General features: G+C 37.2%; 1 protein-coding gene and 1 pseudogene across 3 annotated transcripts in view; both read left to right on the forward strand.

The window, feature by feature from the left end:
* Window positions 1-12864, forward strand: part of PTPRG (protein tyrosine phosphatase receptor type G) — a 704217-nt gene that overhangs the window by 149742 nt on the left and 541611 nt on the right. The window lies entirely within an intron of this gene.
* Window positions 6241-7078, forward strand: LOC148131988 (uncharacterized; annotated as a pseudogene).

Raw genomic sequence — 12864 nt, forward strand, 5'->3', positions numbered from 1 at the left:
TGGGACTTTGGGACAACCATGACCTGGATGACTGAGAATCTCCATAGAGATTATTTGGATTTATATGCATAAATACATTCAACAATCAAAAGTACTTCAGATATCCTTGGATTTCTCCCTGCTCAATATTAAACCATTGAATAAGAATTTCATTTATTCTCATGCATGCTGTACTTCCATCCTGTAATACTCTTACGGCCTTAGGCAACCAACCATCAACACAGTTTTTGCACAAAGCATTCTGTAATTCAGATTTTCTTCAAACCAACCAATATATAATGATCATTTTTCTTATACTCATTCATTTCTCAGTGATCTGCTGATGATTAGTAATACAATATGCATGTTCCTACCCATTATAATGACTCACTGCAGTTCCTAGATTTTGCTCACTGTCACTTCTTACATCTTCCGAGGAACACACTATCCCTATTAATTTTGGCTACGTTTTCCTTTATATAGGATAAAATGTCAATTTTCCAATTGTTAAGCACATTTTAAATAATTTGCAGTTCACTTCGTAATAAACCATGTCTACCTTTGAACATTTTTCTAGTTATACCGTCCGTAATGTATCTTTCCCATTTTTTCCAAGGTTCTTACACCATGCATTTTCATCATATTTTTTTCTTCAACACTATTTATATCACTCTAGTTCTAATCACTCAGTATATCACTAACATTCCATGCAAACTTCTAAAATACTCCTTTCAGTTTTCTCTCACTTCAGTTTCATCCCAAATCATTTGATCGTTTCTATTTTTAACTCTATAATTCACTTTGCTGGAGGATTCCTACTGAGACCTTCTTTCATGTCTAATTTAAAAAAATAATAATCTGTGAAAGTGCATTGCATGAGCCACAGTGGCATAGTGGTTAGAGTGCAGTACTGCAGGCTGCTTCTGCTGACTGCTGGCTACCTGCAATTTGGCAGTTCAATTCTCACTGGTTCAAGATTGACTCAGCTTTCCATCCTCCCAAGGTCGGTAAAATGAGGACCCAAATCGTTGGTGGGCAATATGCTGACTCTGTAAACCGTTTAGAGAGGGCTGTAAAGCACTGTAAAGTCTAAGTCTAAGTCTAAAGTCTAAGTCTAAGTGTTATTGCAATTGCATTTTATCTGCTTGTTTTCCATTTCTTTATTTTATGAATTCTTTGCAACTAACATTATACCAGGGGTCTCCAACCCCTGGGCCATGGCTCAATACTGGGCTGAGGCCTGTTTGGAACCGGACTGTGGAAGCAGCTAGTGAGCACACTTGCTGCTTGTGTAAATCAAATTGTGTGCACGTCCTCATCCATCACTTTCGCATCCCTTCTTCTCCTCCACTGCCGACACCAGTCTGCAAAGCTTTAAAGGTTGGGGGGACCGCTGCATTATACTATAAATTTGTCTCATGCTCAGAATAATGGTACTATTAAATGTATTTTTTTCTCATCAATATTCTATCTTTTCAGCAGTTTTGTTTCTATTGGGTTTTCCCCCTTTTTATTCCATGTTGATTTTGTCCCCAAAATTTACTCTCTAAGCTATAAATAATGGCCTGCCTCATAGTCAAAATGTCTATCATCTTAATTTTCCTCTGTTTTGCTTAATTTTTCACCAGAAACATTCACAGCGACAACGGTTTTAGACGTGTATTTCTTTTCTATGTATACTCAGAAATAGACCATTATTAGACAAACTGTTTTTTTTTTGGTAAGCAGACATTCACCAGTTCTCTTGGTGGCTGAATCACCATTTCTCATTCTCTCATCCTGTTTACAGACATCAATTTATGTCATTTAACAAAACAAATTCTTTCTCCTGGATAGCGTGCATTCAAAAAGTGAATGGCTTTTCCATTTTCACCATTCACTGAAGCGTAAGATTCAACTATCATTTTTATATCGGTACGTTTAGATATATTTGATGTATTAGGATTATTTTGAGAAAAAATATATACCCAGCTAGTTTACAGAATTTTAAATCCCAATTCCTTCCAGTCTGTGCATGTTCTAAGTCCCAAAGGTACCAAACTAGAGATTTTCCAATTCATCATACTGTAAACCATATTGGATTCCTTCTTTTAAATGCATGTAAAGCAAGCTGAATAACACTTCCTTATTCTTTCTGACATAAAATTTCATCCTCCCATCATTAATAAAGATTTATTGTTCTAGTTTTGTTAGTCTGGACTGCCTGTTATGTGGGCCACAAATGTTTTTTTTAATTGTTATTTGGATTTTGTAACCAATCCAGAGTTTTCAAGACTGAGTGGCCATAATAAATCTAATCAATTAAACTAAAATATATTCCTGCATGTACTGTATTTATCTATTCTGTCTTACCTTAAGCAGAGCATCCTCATTTAGATTAGGGCTGTCAAACTCGTGGCGCACAGGCTGGATGCTGGCCACGGCCACACCCGGTTTAGCAAAGGGGGGGGGAATCACAATACATCACGTGATGCCGCTGTGACGATGTGAGTTTGACACCCCTGATTTAGATCTATAATAGCCTTTCCCTTTATTCCTAGTTTATAAGATCCAAAATCTTACAAGAGCTTTCTCTAGGACATATTTTGCATAGTTTAATTTCATGGTAATATATAAACGTTCCATGGACTTTCAATTGAAGGAAGACAGAGAGCATATAGTGTACCAGATATTGAAGATTGCACTTACCTGTTTGATTGGAAACTACACTTTGCAGAAAGGGCTGTACATTTAGATCCTTTACTTACTTAAAATCTAAGTATGACAGTTTGGATAAGCTGTCACACTTCTTGAAGGGAACAGACTTAGGTATTACTAAGGAAAATAAATGTCAAAAATCAATCTGAAGAGGATAGACTACCTAGAACAAATTCTGGTTGAATTCAGGGATGATAAATATCCTGCATATGTGTCATTATTTTCTGTTGTTTTTTAAGCTTTATTATACTAATCAATAAAGAATTATTGTTGTTATTGTTATCCATATTTATATTTGTTGAGAATATGGATAACATGACTGAGCAGAAACCTGCTATGTTATAGATAAAAATTAGTAAATGCCTTTGATTTTGGCTTCTAATAATAAAAGGTTTTTTTTTGCCAGTTTGTACTAACAGGCATTCTTGGAGGTGCTATGTCGATGTGCTTAGCAATTGGAGATCAAAAATAAATTTTCTATCTAACATTTGTTGGAGTAACACTATAAAACCAAATAGAGATAAGAAGTGTCACACAACATTAAACTTTAATCTTTGGTTACTTGGTGATTAGCATTTGAGGAAGCATATCTTTGTATATATATTTATTTATTCATTTAAACAATTTATATGGCTACTCATCTTAGCCAGGGCAGGTTATGAAACATAATAAAAAGAACATGTTAAACTGTAAGGCAACACCAAATTAAAATTATTTGAGTTCCCTCATATATTTGTTCAACAGCATAGACATAAAAGGCACATTCTGGACCCTCTATTGTATGTTGTGTGTGTTTGTAAGTTCGTATGTTGTGTATTGTATATGCTTATCGGATTGTATATGCTTGTAGGTTTGTTTATTCAATATGCATTTAAGCTGGTATGCTGTGTATATTCATTTAAAATGTAGGAAATATGGTGAGTCGGAAATCATAACTACATCATAAAAATAATTGCTGGCCTCAGAATTAAATACTATAGAAAAAATATGCCAATGCAACATATACCCATGTGCCAACCACAAATAGCTTGTAAGTTAGGTAAATTCATATTTTATGGTTCCGAGCTGGGTTAAGAATCTGTTTAATAATCAATAACATGATTTCAATAGGCAAGATTTCAGTTTGGAAAGAAACATAGCAAGAGATTTAAAATAAATAAGGAGGGAAAATTATGTAGTATTATAGGCTGAATGGTTAGCTTTAATAATCTGTTTTTCCTTTGCACTAGTGTCTCAGACCCGTTTTAACAGTAACATAGACAGGATGTAGATTTATTCAGAAAATGGTGCGCAAAGTAAACCAATTTCTGTGCTCGACTTTTTGTTTTGTGATATATCTCTAACTTAACCTCCAAAAGTTGTGAAAGATATTCAGGGAGGATTTGTTTTACTATACCTCTGAGGGCACTTATCAAGTGCATTTGATTGAAAATTTTAATATGAGACAGAGCAAATGGGAAGCCGATTAGAATGTTAAATAAACAGTGTGAGTTTTCATTGCTTCAGCTAACGTGAAGCAATGTGACATAAAGAGAGAGTTATTTTACTCAGTGTGTTGGATCTGACATTTCATGTTGATTAAAATAGAAGGAAATTGGGCATGATAAGAATACTTTACTCCATGAACTGTGAGGGAAACTATTGTTCCATATAAGCAACCATTAATATTGCAGGAGCTTTGTCAGTAATGGGGTTGTACAGGTGTGCATTGGAAGCAGCTGACAGAGGAGATAATAGGACGTTCAGCTGGGGAGCAGGAATTGTTTACAGCTCTGGAAGTATGTGTTGCAAAGAAATCACTCTCCCTTGATGCTTGCTTGTTTGCCTCTCCACATAGACTGAGGACTGGTCAAGTCTCTGATGAATCTGTGAAAATTGCATTGGGTTCCAACATTCTGCTAAAGCAGTGTTTTTTTTTTTGCAAACATGGCACCTTTAAAGAAGTATGGACTTCGACTGCCAGAATTCATAACATCATGATGTTATCTAGTTTGGGTAATGAATCATGTGCAAGCAAGCAAGCAAGCTCAGAGAGCACCAAAGACTCCACGGTTGAACCAGTAGTGGAATTCAGCCAGTATAACAACTGGTTTGGCGATCCCTTGAACCAGTCCGAACTGGCTGAATCCCATCCCTGAGTTGAACCATGAGTTACAAGCATTATTTCCTGTTGGTGAATGAATTATAGTTTTCTTAAAATTATAATTAAGCAGGTCATGATTTAGCACAGCATTTTTTTAAATTTGGCAAGCTGGCTGGGGAATTATGGGAGTTGAAGTCCACGCATCTTAAAGTTGCCACATTTGAAGAACAGTGGTTTAGCAGAATGTTGGAACCCAGTCCAGGTTTCACAAGTTCTTCAGAGGCATCATGACATCATGATGTTAACTGGTTGAGTAATGAAATATTTGGAAGAAAGCAGCCAAGCTCAAAGATGCCCAAGGACCCCACTGTTTGTTTATTCACCATTAGCAATTGAGGGTGATTTAAAAGTATCAGCTGCTATATTTATATAACATTGAGTAAAAAACAACAACAATCACTTGATTTAGCATGATGCTTTAATCCAGCCATAGAGCCATAGATTCTATGGATTATTTCTGAAATACGTTTAGAATGGTTTTAGATTCTATCTGTCTTATCTTTAAAATAAAGTCATCCTTGGTCACATCCGTGTAGCTCTATAGCAACAATATGGCCAGCCATTTCCTCTTTTTTGGTATTTTTTAAACTCCCCAAATCCCTTGGAATTGCCCGAAAGTCTCCCATCTAAGAACTAACCAGGCCTTATCCTGTTTAGCATCTGAGTACAGTAAAGGCTGTTCTGTTGCCAGGCCTTTTATTTTACCTCACAAATCGCTAAATTTAGCAAAAGTAGAGACCCTTAAACACCATTTCCATTTTCCTGACTGCTGCTTCTGTTACATTCCAATTATTCTTGAGGTTGGTTGCATTGTGGCATCAGTCTCGACTGCCATTCTTGTATCATAGGGGATCTATGCTCCAGTAATCTTAATTGTGCCTTAAAACAGGAGGAATGCTCTCAGATTTTCTCCTACAAATAATTGAACTGAACAGCAAAACCCAGAATCATCTTCCTTGTCTCTTCCACGAATGATTTTAACATGATACATTAGTTAGGAAATTCCACTTCTCTTTGCTTAGGCAGAATAGTACTAATCTACAATAACTGTTTGTGGATGCATGGCTAATTTACTTTTCCTGCTGCTTTTCATAAAAAAGAAAACTCCTGGCAGCCAGCCCCAACTCTTTTAATCTTGCCTCAGGGTCCCATGAAGCATGAAGCTGTTTTAAAAGAATGCCGTTTTATTCTGCTCTTCTCTTTTCTAATTTTTTGCCTTTCATTCTGTCAAGTCATTAGGAAATGCATTATAGTTTAAAAAAAAAAATCTTACCCCCAATTAGGGTGAGTTGCCTTACATTTCTACAAACCTTTTGGTCCTAGGCTCCAGAATCTCTTAGATTTAAAAGATTCAAAATGGAAAGGCTTGGTTTTTGTCTATGTTACACTTGCTGATAGATTAGATTAGATAGATTAGATAAATTCTCTTCGCTGATGATGTAAAGCTATTCAACAGCACAGACAATACTGCTACCCTTCAAAAAGACCTCGACTATGTATCAGAATGGTCAAACAAATAGCAACTTCAAATCTCAACAAATAAATGCTCTGTCTTACATATTGGCAAAAAAAATCAGAAAATAAAATACAAGCTGAATAGTCAAGACCTTGTTGAGGATCCAAACTCTGTCAAGGATCTTGGAGTACTCATCTCTAATGATCTAAGTGCTAGAGCCCACTGTAACTGCATAGCCAAAAAGGCATTATGAGTTGTTAACCTAATTTTATGTAGCTTTTTTTCTGGTAATATTACACTATTAACTAGAGCATACAAAACATTTGCTAGACCAATACTCGAATTGAGCTCATCAGTCGGGAACCCACATTACGTATCTGATATTAACACAGTTGAGAAACTCCAGAAATATTTCACAAGAATAGTTCTACACTACTCTACTCGTTGCAGAATATCTTATACCACCAGACTCGAAATTCTAGACCTAGAAAACCTTGAATTATGCCGTCTTCAGTCTGATCTAAGTATAGTATATAAAATCACACATTGCAATGTCCTACCTGTCAATGAATACTTCAGCTTCAACCATAACAACACTAGGGCAAACAATAGATACAAACTCAAGGTTAATCGCACCAAACTTGATTGCAGGAAATACGACTTCAGCAACAGAGTGGTCAATGTCTGGAATACTCTACCTGACTCTGTTTCCCCCCCCCCCCAAACTGCAAAAACTTTAACCTTAGACTGTCTACTATTGACCTCACCTCTTTCTTAAGAGGTCTGTAGGGGGCGTGCATAAGCGCACCACCGTGCCTACCGTCCCTGCCCTATTGTTCCTTTTATTTTTTCTTATATGTATCCATTTCATGTATTCATAACTATGTTTATACTTATACCTGTTATCTTATAATCACTTGAAAAATAAAATAAATAAAATAAATGACAAGAGAATAATCAGGGAAGCCATCGAAATAGAGAAACACCAGCATAACATGAATAAACGGGACGATGCCTCCCGCCTACCAGACACCTGGAAACTAGCCCTCATCAACAAACGAGTCCCAGCCAGGAAAACCAACATCGGACCCAAAACAACACATGACACCACCACCATTCTTCCTCACCAGACTCAAACCCAAACCCATCCCATAGACGAAAGACAACCACCATCCAGAAACCAGACCACAGCTGCATCACCAGCTGCCACACCCCCTGACCCCCAAACCAAGCAAACGGACACACGCCATGAACACATATCCAGACCTCAAACTCAGAGCCAAACCAAAACCCGGAACATCACATCACAGCCACCCGCTCTCAATCTTACATGGGAAAAGATCTCAACATGCCAAGACCTGCATACCTGTACCCATGAAAATCTACAAAAATAAATATAAATATAAATATAAATATAAATATATGTTTTCTGAGGTTCTCGCGGGTATTTGTATGCAGATCTTTGGTTATTTGGGTTTTCTCCCACGTAAGATTGGAAGTATCTAGGCAACGTTTCGATGAAGTCTCATTCATCATCTTCAGGCTTGTGTCTTCAGCTCTGTGCTTCTCAGAGTGACTTCCAATCTTGTGCTTCCAATCTCTGTGCTTTCAATCTTATGCGGGAGAAAACCCGAATAACCAAAGATATACAAAGCTGAAGGCCATACATATATATATATATATATATATATATATATATATATATATATATATATATATATATATATATATATATATATATATATACACACACACATACATACATACACACGTGTGTATATGTATGTGTGTATACACACACACTACACATACATACATATATACATCTTGTGCTTCCAATCTCTGTGCTTTCAATCTTATGTGGGAGAAAACCCGAATAACCAAAGATATACAAAGCTGAAGGCCATACATACATACATACATATATATACATACATACACACACACACACACATACATACATACACACGTGTGTATATGTATGTGTGTATACACACACACTACACATACATACATATATACATATATATATGTCCGTGTGTGCGTATATATGTGTGTGTATATATGTGTATATGTGTATGTGTGCACATGTGTGTGTGTGTGTGTGTGTACACATATGAAAATGTTTTCCATAGTGGCTATATAACATAGATGAAATGTCTTGGAGATGCTAACTTTTTATTTTCTGTACAAAACTCAGTACCAGTGGTGGTATGCTGCTACCAGTTTGGACTGGTTCAGCCGAACTGGTAGTAAAGCCTCCCATGATCAGCTGAGAGGAGGGGGAAAAAATCCTCCAAACAGCTGAGAGGAGAACAAAGAGAAAAGTGCAGGATCCGCCCTCCTACTCACCCCTGTGCTTTTCTCTTCTTTATCCCCTCAGCTGATTGGCGCTGCAGGCCTCAGCTGGTGTGGGGAAAGCTGCGGGCGGGCGCGTTGGGTAACGCATGCCCACCAAACCGGTGGTAAAACAATTTGAATCCCACCACTGCTCAGTACTTAAGTAACTCAGAATCTTTTTCTAAAAATCCCTAACTACAAATAACTTCCCTATAATTATAGATTATAGAGTTCCCTGGGTAGAGCCTGGCATGGTGAATCTATAATAATTCCTATGGTTGGAAAAGCACTGAATATGTTCCGTTGATTGATTGATTACAGCAGCAAACCCCCTTCCCAGTGTGAATCTAGCATGCTAAAACAGAATTCCTTTGCAGACTATGGATTTTTAGAGTAGTCAGAAGGTCACCATACTACATACTGAGGGAGGTTGCGGGAGGCTTGCAGAAAAGTATCCTTTCATTCAAAGTAAAAATGAGATGAACCCAGAGTTTCACTAAGAGGAAATGCTAGGCAGAAAGAGAGGAAAAAATGAAAGTATGAAAGAAGTGGCTATTTGGGGGATAAGAAGGATACGCTAAAGTTGAAATTGTGCTTAGAATGCTTTTTTAAGAAGTTCTACTTGTGTCTGCTTACGGCAAATGTCTTCAAACTTGGCAAGTTTAAGACTTGTGGACTTCAACTCCCAGAATTCCTGAGCTGACATGACTGGAGGAGGAATTCTGGGAGTTGAAGTCCACAAGTCTTAAAGCTGTCAAGTTTGAAGACCCCTGGCTTACAGTAAAAATTCTCATTATATTCATTTATTTTTTTATTTTGATGCCAATTGTTTACAAGATATAAGTATAAGGTTACATAGCTTAACATGAAATGGGTAATGATGGAAATAATGGCAATGCACAACTTCAGGAGTCAAGATTGACCAAAAGACACTAACACACCCAAACTGAGAAACAAAACAAGTAACTAGTTTTGAGTGAAGATAAAAATCAGTGAAAATGCGCTGAGGTTACAATGTGCTGAGGTCATTTAAAATAGAGCTAAGGAAGGATCTCTTTAATATGTGTGTGCCGGCATATATACTTTTATAATACACTTTTGCTTTTTTTACTTAAAAAAAGGTCCATTTAAGGAAGTATGTATGTTTGCACTTACACATGCAAACATACACACACATATACAAATATACATACATATTAAAAGTCCAGGGACTTTAATAAATGAAAATGAAGTAGTTATTTGTACCCCTTTTAATATTTCCTCCATATGTTGCACCTTTCTAGAAATAGATCAGGTGTTCATTGAAGTTTCCAGCCTGTACTACTCTTTTTTTTTGTTTCTTTAACAGATGAACACCTTATGTGTTACAAGTGCTTTCAGCTTCTTGCCCATTACAAAGTTAGATTTATCATCATTTTGGGAACATACCATGAGGTGACTGAAAGTTGGACATTTTCAGAGGTGCATCAGCTGTTTAATTGAATAAATAAGATGCTGACTTAAGCAAGTGCTCAATTTTACACCACTATAGTAAAGGATTCATAAAGGCCTGGATTTGCATAATTTAATTTTCTGCACAGAAGATACTTGAAATCAATAGCATGATTCATAGCCACACCATAGAAGAGCCACGCTGCCATTCTTGGAACTCAGATTCCAAGTACAAAAGATTTTACAATTGATTAAATTTTGAGTGCTGATGGAGTGTTTTCTCCTCAGAATCTATAAACTCTTTAAATCTGTTCTCTTTACCCTTGTACCTTTGGAAAGTCTAGCGGATACATGGAACTAAGAAATTAAGACTTTTCTTTTTACAGAGCAATTGTTACCAGTGCTAGATACCCTGTTGAACCTTTAGTTATTACTTTAAATTTAAATTTTTCTCTTCTAGCCAATATTTGAAGTGAACAGGATGGGAGAAGTAGAGAAGACAAAGTGCATCTATTTTTTTATGTACTTCCAATTTATGGGTAATTGACAATAGCAATGGATTGATCAGAGATGAAATCCTTTAGGCACAATATTTGGCAGTTTTCAGAATTCTTCTGAGCCTTACTGATATAGTTAATCCTCAACTAACAGACATAATTGAGCCCCAAATTTCTGTTGCTAAGCGAGGTAGTTGTTAAGTAGGTTTGCCCCCATTTTACAACCTTTCTTGCCCTGTTGGTTAAGTGAATCACTGCAGTTAATCAGTTGTTAAGTGAATCTGGTTCCCCATTGAGCTTGCTTGTCACTTGACCCTGCGAGTGTCCTAAATAAGGAGTCAGTTTGCCAAACATCTGAATTTTGATCCTATGACCACGGGGGTGATACAACAGTTGTAAGCGTGGAAAACGGCCATAAGTCACTTTTTTTCAGTGCTGTTGTAACTTTGAATGGTCATTAAATGAATTGCTGTAAGTCGAGATCCATCTGTAGTGCCACTGAATCTGGGAATTTCTTGTTCTAAACGTCGTGCCCCAGTTTGACAGTAGATCATTCCGCAGTTTAGCTAGGATTTCCTCAGTTTGAGGAGCAGACTAGAATGAGGAACCTGACACAAAAATAGCTTTCCTCAAACCAGATATTTTAAAAATAAACCTATTGACAATCTCCATCATCCAACACATGGGGGGAAATACATGAAAATAATCGTTCAACATATCTGTCAGATTGGCAAAGACTGTGTTATAGGACTGTTATGACCTTTATGTCCATATTTATACTGAGCTGATAATTACAATGAAAGACCTCGTCCAGGTTTGCACAGAAGTGCACCAGAGAGTGAATGTCTAATCTTTCTATTCTGGCAGGATGCAAGTACGGCATCTCTTGGCCAAATCTCTGCTTTTCAAATTCCTGGTGCCTTACATTGGTCTCTTTCCGTGCATGCCTCTTACACTGGGGCATGACCATATAAGAACTTCCAACTCTCCCTGGGAAGCTAATAAATGGATCTCAGTGATGGAATTTAAATGTAATCCAGCGGTTCTTGTGTTTGTGCTCGTTGTTTCCAATGAGACAAACAAAGTTGATGATATTGACACCAATATTTCCATACAGGTAGTCAGAGGTGGTATTCAGCAGGTTCTGACCAATTCTGGAGAACCGGTAGCGGAAATTTTAAGTAGTTTGGAGAACTGGCAAATACCACCTCTGACTGGTCCCACCCCCATCTATTCTCTGCCTCCTGAGTTCCAGCTGATCGGCTGGCTCTTCTTTGGTTGCCCTGCACAGGAGAACGGAGCTGGAAAGCAGGTTAGTGAGGTAGGGAGGGAATGGGATTTCCTTCCCCTGCCATGCCTACCAAGCTGGTAGTAAACAGAACTGGTAGTAAAAAAAAATGAATCCCACCACTGCAGGTAGTCCTCACTTCATGACCACAATTGAGGTCAGAATTTTGTGGTTGTAGAATAGTACCAATAAAGGAGAATTTGACATGAAGTCAAATTGGTCCTCTCTGAGCTTGCTTGTTTTCTTGCAAACATTTCATTACCCAAACTAGGAAACACCATCAGGGCTAGTCTTGTTTGGGTAATGAAATGTCTGCAAGAAAACAACTGAGAACCAAGGACCCCTCATTGCTAAGTGGGTTACCACACGACCTGTCTCAGTTTCACAACTGTTTTGACAATGGTCAAAAAACAAGTTGCCACAGTCATGAAGCGAATCATGTGGTTGTTAAAGTGAATCACAGTCATGTGACCACAGGACACTGCTACTGGTCATAAATGGAAGCCAGTTGCCAAGCATCTGAAATGCAATCACGTAGTCATGGGGAAGCAGTTATAACTTTGAGGTTAGATCATAAATAACTTTGGGGGGAATCGGTTGTAACTTCGAATGGTAGTTGAGAGATCAATTGTTAAGCAAGGACTACCTGCAGAGTTTCTATCAGAGAACAGTTGTTATGGTATCAATAATTTTTTCCTGGTGTTCTCTGTATACTAGTGACAATGAATTTTATTTGGCTTCACAGGGTTGGTATGCTCTGAATCAGTTTATTTGAAGTCAACAGATCTTCTAAATGATCCAGCTATATGTTTCTGGTTTTCTGGATTTATCTATTCCATTTCAGTATTAACTGTATTTCTTTTAGTAACGCATATGAAGAAAATAGTTTAATTAGTGCAACTGACCGTAAAAGACAATTCATTGAGGAGCTGTCTCTTCTCTGTCATTAAAGATAATCCTTTAAATATCTATCTTCAGCTTGTTGCTTTTCTCTTTAGTATTGGGTAGGAATTGATTTAAACTTACTGTAATG

The sequence above is a fragment of the Notechis scutatus genome, chromosome 2, assembly GCF_049901735.1.
Source record: "Notechis scutatus isolate UNSWTSFEM ecotype Mainland chromosome 2, rNotScu1.2, whole genome shotgun sequence".
NCBI classification, from domain to species: domain Eukaryota; kingdom Metazoa; phylum Chordata; class Lepidosauria; order Squamata; family Elapidae; genus Notechis; species Notechis scutatus.